A 9,751-nucleotide genomic window follows, 5' to 3' on the forward strand; every position below is an offset into this window, starting at 1 on the left:
ACACTGAAGTTTGTAATATAATTTTGAATTAATCACCAAGCTAGTTTATTTTAACTTATGAAAATATAATTTCTCATGTTGGTTTAATTCTGCTCTTATGTTATGGTCATGACATTTTCATTAAAATAAAGTAGAAAATAGAAGTAAATAATAAATGAAAAATAAAAATTAAAAAATAAAAAAATAAAAGCAAATCTCTTGTGAAATGTTAAACTTTTCTTACTTATTTTGTTTTGCTTTTCTTCTACCATGCTGGCAAAGCTGTATATTGCAGATAGGTACAATTTTCTAGGTGCTAGGTTTGTTACTTTTGCTAAAATTTTCAAAATATAAGGAGTTGAATAGTCATGGATTGTTTATTAAACTCCTTATCTACACATATAAAAATAAAACAATGATGGTGACCTGGGTATTTCTAAAATTGTATTCTGTTTTTCCATACTATGGTTTACAATGTAATTAATAAAGATTCTGCATATATTAACATCATCCCATTCTATCTCATCTGTATGTCCATACAGAGCATGTATGATTTCTATTCATTGCTATGTTGTGGTGAAGAGATTGTCTGAAGTAGCCTATATTTATGCAGGTAGATCTTAAGCTACGGTGCTCTTGTTTATTTGCTTGTTCGTGATCCGTATGTTTGAAAGATGGTAACTATTGCATCAGGTGTGACGATTAAAAAATATTATTGGTGCCTGATACACTGTGATAAAATAGGTAAGTCAATTCATAATTTGTTAATTAAATTAGAAAAGAAATTCCTTTGGATTTGTTCTTTATTAAGAGTTTTTTTTTTTTTTAACGAATGCCTTGGGATGTTTTTTGTGTAATATATATCACATGCCTCAACCTTTAAATTTGAATTTAGAAAAGAGTTATCAGAATGAGCCTAGAAAATATTGTTATGGGGGCGCCTGGGTGGCTCAGTGGGTTAAGCCGCTGCCTTCGGCTCAGGTCATAATCTCAGAGTCCTGGGATTGAGTCCCACATTGGGCTCTCTGCTCAGCAGGGTGCCTGCTTCTTCCTCTCTCTCTGCCTGCCTCTCTGCCTACTTGTGATCTCTCTCTGTCAAATAAATAAATAAAATCTTAAAAAAAAAGAAAACATTGTTTTGAAATATTTTTGTTCTGTTGTATTATGTTAACTTAGGAAATAATGGTAGTTATTTTTATTAGCATTTCCTACTTTCCACATGCCCTTACAGATGAGATATCATGTTTTTCCTACTCTTTTTATCGTGGTTGTTATATTCTTCATGATCAATAACAATCAATGAAAATTCATAACATTAATTTTCTTTGGAAAAGTGATATTTTAGCAGGAATCCATGACCAAAAATTTTAGCTGTTGTTCTTCCAGGAGATGAGACTATCAATGTTCCCGAAATTTCAAGAAATAGAACTTATTAATTGTGTTGGTTGATGTTTATTGTCTCTGAACTTAGAGGTGCATAATTCAATTTAAAATTTATTTTGGGGGCGCCTGGGTGGCTCAGTGGGTTAAAGCCTCTGCCTTTGGCTCAGGTCATGATCCCAGGGTCTTGGGATCGAGCCCCGCATCGGGCTCTCTGCCTAGCAGGGAGCCTGCTTCCTCTTCCCTCTCTCTCTGCCTGCCTCTCTGCCTACTTGTGATCTCTATCTGTCAAATAAAATAAATAAAATCTTAAAAAAAACGGAGTGGACCTTATGGGGGTGCTTATCTGAAATTGAGGGACATTATAAAAAAATAAAAAATAAAATTTATTTTGAATTGAAAACAAGATCTTACTGAAGTTTAGGCATCCCACTTTATATCAGGCCTCCAGTACATTCTAATTTATTTATAGAAAATATCATAAACATGAATGACACTTTTCCTATTGCATTTATATGAAACTGCAATGACTCAAAGATGTCAGATTTGAAAAGCACTACCTTTCTATAATTTCTGTTTCTTAGGAGGAATGGATATACCATTTTAGCTCAATTATCCAACAGTATTCAAAACCACCATGAATTTTAAAACATAGTTATTACACCCTAAAAATCAAGTATGAAAATGTATAAACAACCAAATCTCTATCTGTAAATGAAATACTCCCACACAGACGGGTTTTAAAACTTTCTAACTTAAGGAATTTGATAGCACAGACTCAGGGTAGTAGTTTCAGTGCCTACAGTATACTTTCAGGGAGAGAGTAATGTAAGCTCTGAGTCACTTTCTGCCTAGAGATGACCTAATAGTGGTTCTGGCATTGTTTGTTTGTTTTTGAAAATACGTTCCTGGGCGTCATTCAGAAAATGCATAGTTTGGCATCTATATAAATTAAGGATGATCTTTTTGAACTTTTGTCTTTCATTACATCAAATTAACATAATTGTACAGAAATTCCACTAAATTAAGCATTGTTAGGAAATGTGTAAATTGGAGCTACTCAAATTAGTTGCTCTTTGAACTATGTGCTGTTGGTTCAGGATTAGATAAGGAGTTTGAAGGCAAACCTAAATCATTGCTTCCTTTTTTGAGAGATTCTCAGCATATTTTCTTAAAATTAGCTGAAATAAACAATGTGTTTAGTCGCAAAGTGATTTGCATTTTTGCACAAACTCCCTATCTCCTTGAGAATTATAACAGATATTTCATGAAACATCATTGATCTTTACTTTGTTACACTGCTGTAAAGTACATTTAGAGTTGCCAGTTAAAGGTGTTAGTGTTGAGATGAAATGTCATGCATTTTTCTTCACTTCCATGCAAATGAACACAGTAATTTATTAAGACACAATGAAGAAAAAAAAATTGACAATGAGTTCCAGATTTTAAAAATCACTTGCCATTCAATCCAAATTGTGAGTTTGATCAGTTACCGAACACTTTATAATGCACCCCCGGTAATTTTACAGAGATTACTTTTTTCTTACCAATTCTTGATTATTCTGTCTTGCAATTCAGAGAAAGCTAACTAATTTAAAATAAACTTCCGTTAATTTTGATTGTTATAAACTTAAAATTGATTAATTTCCATATACAGAGTTTAAAATGTTCACAATTTACATTAAATATATATTCTGTGTATACCTTGGAAAAATTATACTGAAAATTGAAATTAAACTGATGTTGTATATAGCTGCAAGAAGCCGCCTGTCCCATTTCATCTTACTATATAAGTTGTGTCAGGTAATTTATAAAATCCCTGCTGCATAACAAATCTATTTTTTGTTGGAATGGGTAGTAATGTTTCTTCTTATTTCGAAATAAGAGTTGGTCTATGAGTGCCTCTGCAACTGTATTTTTCCTAAGTGGCTTCATGGTCCTGAACTGAGAAAGCTCAGAGCATTAAACATCAAAGTAATATATTTTGACACAATTAGACATCAAGGAAATGCAATTAAAATGACACTGAGAGGGCGCCTGGGTGGCTCAGTGGGTTAAGCCGCTGCCTTCGGCTCAGGTCATGATCTCAGGGTCCTGGGATCGAGTCCCGCATCGGGCTCTCTGCTCAGCAGGGAGCCTGCTTCCCCCTCTCTCTCTCTGCCTGCCTCTCCATCTACTTGTGATTTCTCTCTGTCAAATAAACAAATAAAATCTTTAAAAAAAAATGACACTGAGATATCACTACACACTTACCAGAATGGCTAAAATAAAATATAATGACAAGCCCAAAAGAAAAAAATATACCATTTGATGATACACAATGGCAAGTTGTACCATAACTTAACCATCTCAGAATAGTGTAGTGTTAAATTTGTTTTTCTAAGCCATGTTTTGGGTCACTTACCACTTTTCAAGGATATAAAGTGCTATCATTTTACTTAAAACTGTGAAATTTGGTCAGATTTAAATTTCAATTTATGTTAAAACATTCTGTAAACTGTGTTAGACTTTGACATTTGTTCCCTCACTTCAGTGAATAACACTATATCATATTCTGAAAAATACGCTAATTTTTATTTTGAAAAATATCCCTTTTTCCTCTTATGGTAATTATTAATATGAATTAATAGTAGAATTTGATATGGTCCAATATGACCATAAATACTTTATAGTATATTATCAAATTTAATAATAAATATAATGTACTTCTTTGGACAATTTTTAAAGACCAGTCTACTCTTAAAACAAAAAAAATGGAGATGCACTTCTTTAGTTCACACAAATTTCATTTTATTATATATAACCTCAGATAAATTTCAACAAATCATAATTTATTAAAATCATGTCTACTTAAAAATCTCATAGAAGAGTTAAACCATCAAAAATAAAAATAAACACACACAACACACACACATCACCCATGTATTGGCAAATCACAATTGCTGTAACAATACATTAGGCATTCCACAGTTAAGGGCTATCAAAATTTCCATCAGTGACAAAAAGATTTGTATCCAAATGGACTGATTTGCCAGAATCCAAGAAAAAGTCTCCTAGGATTTATTTAAAGGTAAATATTTGAACAAATACTTCTTAAATTTAGGAAATTCAGAACATACGATTAAAGAATATTTGCAGTGCAGACTATATTCAATCCTTCCTTCAAAATGTGCCTTTGAGTACATAATTCTGTTTTCTCGATCTAAATTGAGCTGTCTTCCAAGGAAGTTTTCCAAAATGTGTGTCTCTGTGTGATAAATGTTCTAAGACCTAACATGCTTCATTGTATTTTTACTGTGCTCTCAAATTTAATCAATAATTTGGATTGATGTATAATACCTAGTTTCAAATATCTTTTCCATCTATAAAAACTCCCAGCTGTCTCTTTATATGCTATTACTATTGAGAATTGTGCTGTCAGTATTATTCTTGTACATTTTAGGTGATCTGTTCTTCTCTTGGGCATCATTTATGCTCTTCTCTGTTTTTGATATTCTTAAAACTCACCATAATGTATACGAGTGGTTTTTAGTGTGTGTAGTTTTTGTTTTGTTTTGTTTTGTTTCTGATATCTCGTGTTTGGCATCATTTTAAGTCTGGTATCTTTTATCTTTCTTTAATTCTCCAAAATTTATCTCAGTACTTATTTAAATATTTTCTTTATTTTTTTTCTCTTCTGCTGTATTTGGGCAGAAGTCATTAATTTGTTTGTTTGTTTTTCCCAACTCATTTATTCATTTTACAGCTATATTCATCTTAGTCTCCATTTATTGTATTCTTTATTTCAACAATTTTCACTTAATTTATATTCACAGTATAGTATCTTTCTTTTCCTTGTATAAGTATATCATTATTTTATCATATACTTTTAAGCTATTTTTAAAAATATTTTATTTATTTATTTGACAGTGAGAGATCACAAGTAGGCAGAGAGGTGGGCAGAGAGAGAGGAAGAGAAGCAGGCTACCTGCTGAGCAGAAAGCCCGATGTGGGGCTTGATCCCAGGACCCTGAGATCATGACCTGAACGGAAGGCAGCGGCTTAACCCACTGAGCCACCCAGGCGCTCCTTTTAAGCTATTTTTTAAAAGTAAAGTCATTCTTTTTTTTTTTTAAGATTTTATTTATTTATTTATTTGACAGAGAGAGATCACAAGTAGACAGAGGTTAGGCAGAGAGAAAGAGAGGGAAGCAGACTCCCTGCTGAGCAGAGAGCCTGATGCAGGACTTGATCCCAGGACCCTGAGATTATGACCTGAGCTGAAGGCAGTGGCTTAATCCACTGCGCCACCTAGGCGCCCCTAAGCTATTTTTTAAATTCCTGTTCCAATAACACTTGGATTGGCATATAAAGTTAACCACATCATATTTTTTAGGTAAGTAATTGTACTTTTTATGTGCATAGTTATTTTGGTCCATGAGTTCAGCTCTTCTTAGGATCATCAAATCTCTGTAAAGTCTGGGTATGCTGGGATTTTCTAAGCAACAATAAAATACATTGAAACCTGGTAGCTTAATTATAATAATGTTTTCTTTCTCAATCATTCACAATAGTATTCCATTCTGAGTAGCTTCCTTCTATTTTGCAGCTATAGTGTTTGGAAAAACTTGAATTATGATATTACTGTGATAATGTGAATTAGTCAGGGTTTTTCAGAGAATCGGGAAGAGAAAAAAAGGAAGATATTCTCCAGGGCCAACTCTAGAAGTGACTATTAAAACATCTGTCCAAATTCAATTGAACAAAACTCAGAAATGCCATCTCCAGTGAAATACAAAAAAGATTATATATAGTTCTGGGCACACACATCTCATTTGACCCAATGATGTATATCAATGAAAGACTGAAGGCCAATCACCACTCCATGGGAGAATTTAAAAATAAATTTACTAATGAGGCCAAGAATTCAGAATCACCAATACTTCAGAACTAATAATAACTGCCTTCACTTGATGTTATTCTATAAGATAAATCCTACGGTCAAGTTTCAATTTTAAATTCTTAAATCCTTATGAAGAAGCATCATTTGGAGGGAGCAGTTTTCATAATTTATCATCCATCAGCCTTTTTTAAAAGATTTTATTTATTTATTGGACACAGAGAGAGAGAAAGAGAGCGAGAGAGAGAGATCACAAGTAAGCAGAGAGGCAGGCAAGCAGGGAGGGAAGCAGGCTTCCTTTTGAGCAGTGCCCGATGTGGGGCTGGATCCCAGGACCCAGAGACCATGACTTGAGATGAAGGCAGAGGCTTAACCCACCACCCACGTGATGAGAGAGCCACTCAGGTGCCCCTCATCCATCAGTCTTAATTGATTGGAGGAAAATGTGTGGAGGAATAATGCCTTAGGGAGCTAATCTCTCTAAAGAATTTTCAAGTCTTTACCCCTTCAAGGTTTTGTACAGTTCTGATAGCCTCTAAACATCCAGCGGATTTCTACAGTGACAGGCCTGTTAAAACCTGTCTTCAAACCAGGAATAGAGCTTGAAACATACCAGTCAAGGGCAACTTTGAGTATTTTAAGGCGTTTATCATCATTTCTTTGTTTTTGGTTAATATCTGAAATAGTTCCATATTACACTTGCATAATTTCTCCAGAGCTGACTTTGAAGGAGGCATTCAGTTCCAGCTAGTTCCATATTTTGGCAAGAACTATACTTCTATATTAAAAAAAAAAAACATATTTTAGGGCGCCTGGGTGGCTCAGTGGGTTAAAATCTCTGCCTTCGGCTCAGGTCATGATTCCAGGTTCCTGGGATTGAGTCCCACAGTGGGCTCTCTTCTCAGCTGGGAGCATGCTTCCATTCCTCTCTCTCTGGCTGCCTCTCTGCCTTCCTATGATCTCTGTCAAGTAAATAAATAAAATTTTTAAAAAAACATATTTTATACCAGTTATTCATGTTTATTAACTAAGATATCACAATACAAATAATACAAACAGTTGCTCTTTATTAATACCTTCAACCAAGATAAAAAAATATGTCATATTTTCTCCAAAAATTTTATATCATCTGATAGGTCAGATATATATAAAATTACATTTAAAGTTTTAAAAATATCAGCAAATATTTTCATTTAAATGCCAATTTGAAAAGAAATCTACTTTTCCAAACACGACTTTTTTTTTTAAAGATTTTCTTTATTTATTTGACAGAGAGAGATCACAAGTAGGCAGAGAGGCAGGCAGAGAGAGAGGAGGAAGCAGGCTCCCTGCTGAGCAGAGAGCCCGATGCGGGACTCGATCCCAGGACCCTGAGATCATGACCTGAGCCGAAGGCAGCGGCTTAACCCACTGAGCCACCCAGGCGCCCCCAAACACGACTTTTTATCCTATTTATTTTGAATTTTGTCAACAACTGATAAAATGTTTAGCGAGACTATAAATGTTAGATCGAAAAAAATGATTAATAGATGTAGGTTCAAATTATTATGTTCCATTAAAAATGATTTAGTCTTTGATGAACATCTGTTTGGTAATATGTTGTATCCAGATATAGTCAATTAAAGACATATATAAAATTATAGGGAAATGACATCTTCCGTTCCATTATGAGTAGAGCTTTTAAAATGCTATTTGTCACAACCTGTCATCTTGTCATTATGTAGCATTATGTAGCAATTAAAAAATGTATACTCTTCACTTAGAAGTCTTTTGGAAATCTAAAATATGACTTTCTATGGTTTGTGTCTCCATATTGCTTTATTGCCAGTTAAAACAAATCCACATGCTTTGATTCAAAGGTAATAAATTCCTCTTATTTGGAAAAAGGATGTTTATTTTTGTTCTCTCACCCTTAGCAGGTGGTTTCATTTTAGCACACTTCAGAGTTATAATTTCATGCTTATTAAAAACATTTATTTTGATCTACATAGATGAATGAAACTTTTATTTGATTAAATTATTTGCCAAAAAATCTGTGATTTTTATTTTTATTTTTATTTTTAAAGATTTTATTTATTTATTTGACAGAGAGAGATCACAAGTAGGCAGAGAGGCAGGCAGAGAGAGAGGAGGAAGCAGGCTCCCTGCTGAGCAGAGAGTCCGATGCGGGACTCGATCCCAGGACCCTGAGATCATGACCTGAGCCGAAGGCAGCGGCTTAACCCACTGAGCCACCCAGGTGCCCCAAATCTGTGATTTTTAAAAATGTATTTCCTTTGAAGGGTTATTTTAGAGCATTCAAAGAGGATCTAAGAGTGTGGTATTATGCAGTTTTTAAGTAGGTATGAAATGGTTAATTATAGGATTGTTTTTTAAGGCTTATGTATATTGTCCATTATATGCTATAAAATATTTTGAAAGTAAATTTAAGGTATGTTTTACGTAGTTTATTTTTTTGGAAAAAAAATTGAAATGACTTATGAAATTCAGTATACTCTCAACATTAATTTATTTTGAAATTTACCAGTTGTGTACTGTACTATTATAGGGCAGATATTACTTCAGACTACACTGGTAAATGAAATACTTGGCTTTGTAGAACTTTTATTTTAATGGGTGAGACAATTCAAAGCTATAAACCTTAATAAAAATGGCATAGTGCATTCAAAAAGGAAGAGTACAATGGGGAAAAAGAAAAATTCGATCAGGGTGAGAAAAATCAAGGTTGCTAGGCAGGGGATGGGGAGTTAAAATTTTTAATAGAAAGATCAGGGTAGTTACAATGAAGCTGACAATTGAACAAATGTATGGAAAGGTGATGAATTTGCGCAGAACTATCAGCAATAAGGTCACTCCAGACAAAGGAATTGGCTATCTTGAAGGCCATAAGGTTGGATCATGCCTGGCATATCTGAGGAATAGCAAGGAGTCCACTGTGAGTGACTGAAGAGTAGCAGGGAAAGAGGTCACAGAGGTTAAATGAGTGGCTAGATCATGTAAAAGCTTAGAAGTCATTGTAAAACTCTGGCTTTTATATTTGGAAACTTACTGTGTGATAGAATTTCTGCTAATAACTGAGAGTTCAAATGTCCATAAACTTTCAAGGATTCTTATTCTAGTAAGACAGAATAAAGAGAAAGAGTTCATATTTTCACATGGTGTAAGAAATGCTCGGAGATTCAAGTGTAGGAAGTTATGGGAGCACAGAAGAAGGCACTAAAATCACACCATATATTTGATGACTGTGACTATATATAAATTTGTATTTTAGATTTTTTGTAGTCATGGAATCACACAGTATATACTATTCATTGCCTGGATTTTCTTTTCTCAGCATGATTACTTTGAGATTCTCCAATTGTCTTTGCTCTATTGATGGACATTGATGAACATTTCCACTGTTTTCAATTCTTAAAAATAAAGCTGCTATGAAATTCATATACAAGTCCTTGTATGAACATAGGGTTTGTTTTTCTTGGTTAAATGCCTAGAATAAAATGGCTATTTGTGTAA

Source organism: Mustela nivalis (assembly GCF_964662115.1).
Source record: "Mustela nivalis genome assembly, contig: HAP1_SCAFFOLD_44, whole genome shotgun sequence".
Classification (NCBI taxonomy): Eukaryota; Metazoa; Chordata; class Mammalia; order Carnivora; family Mustelidae; genus Mustela; species Mustela nivalis.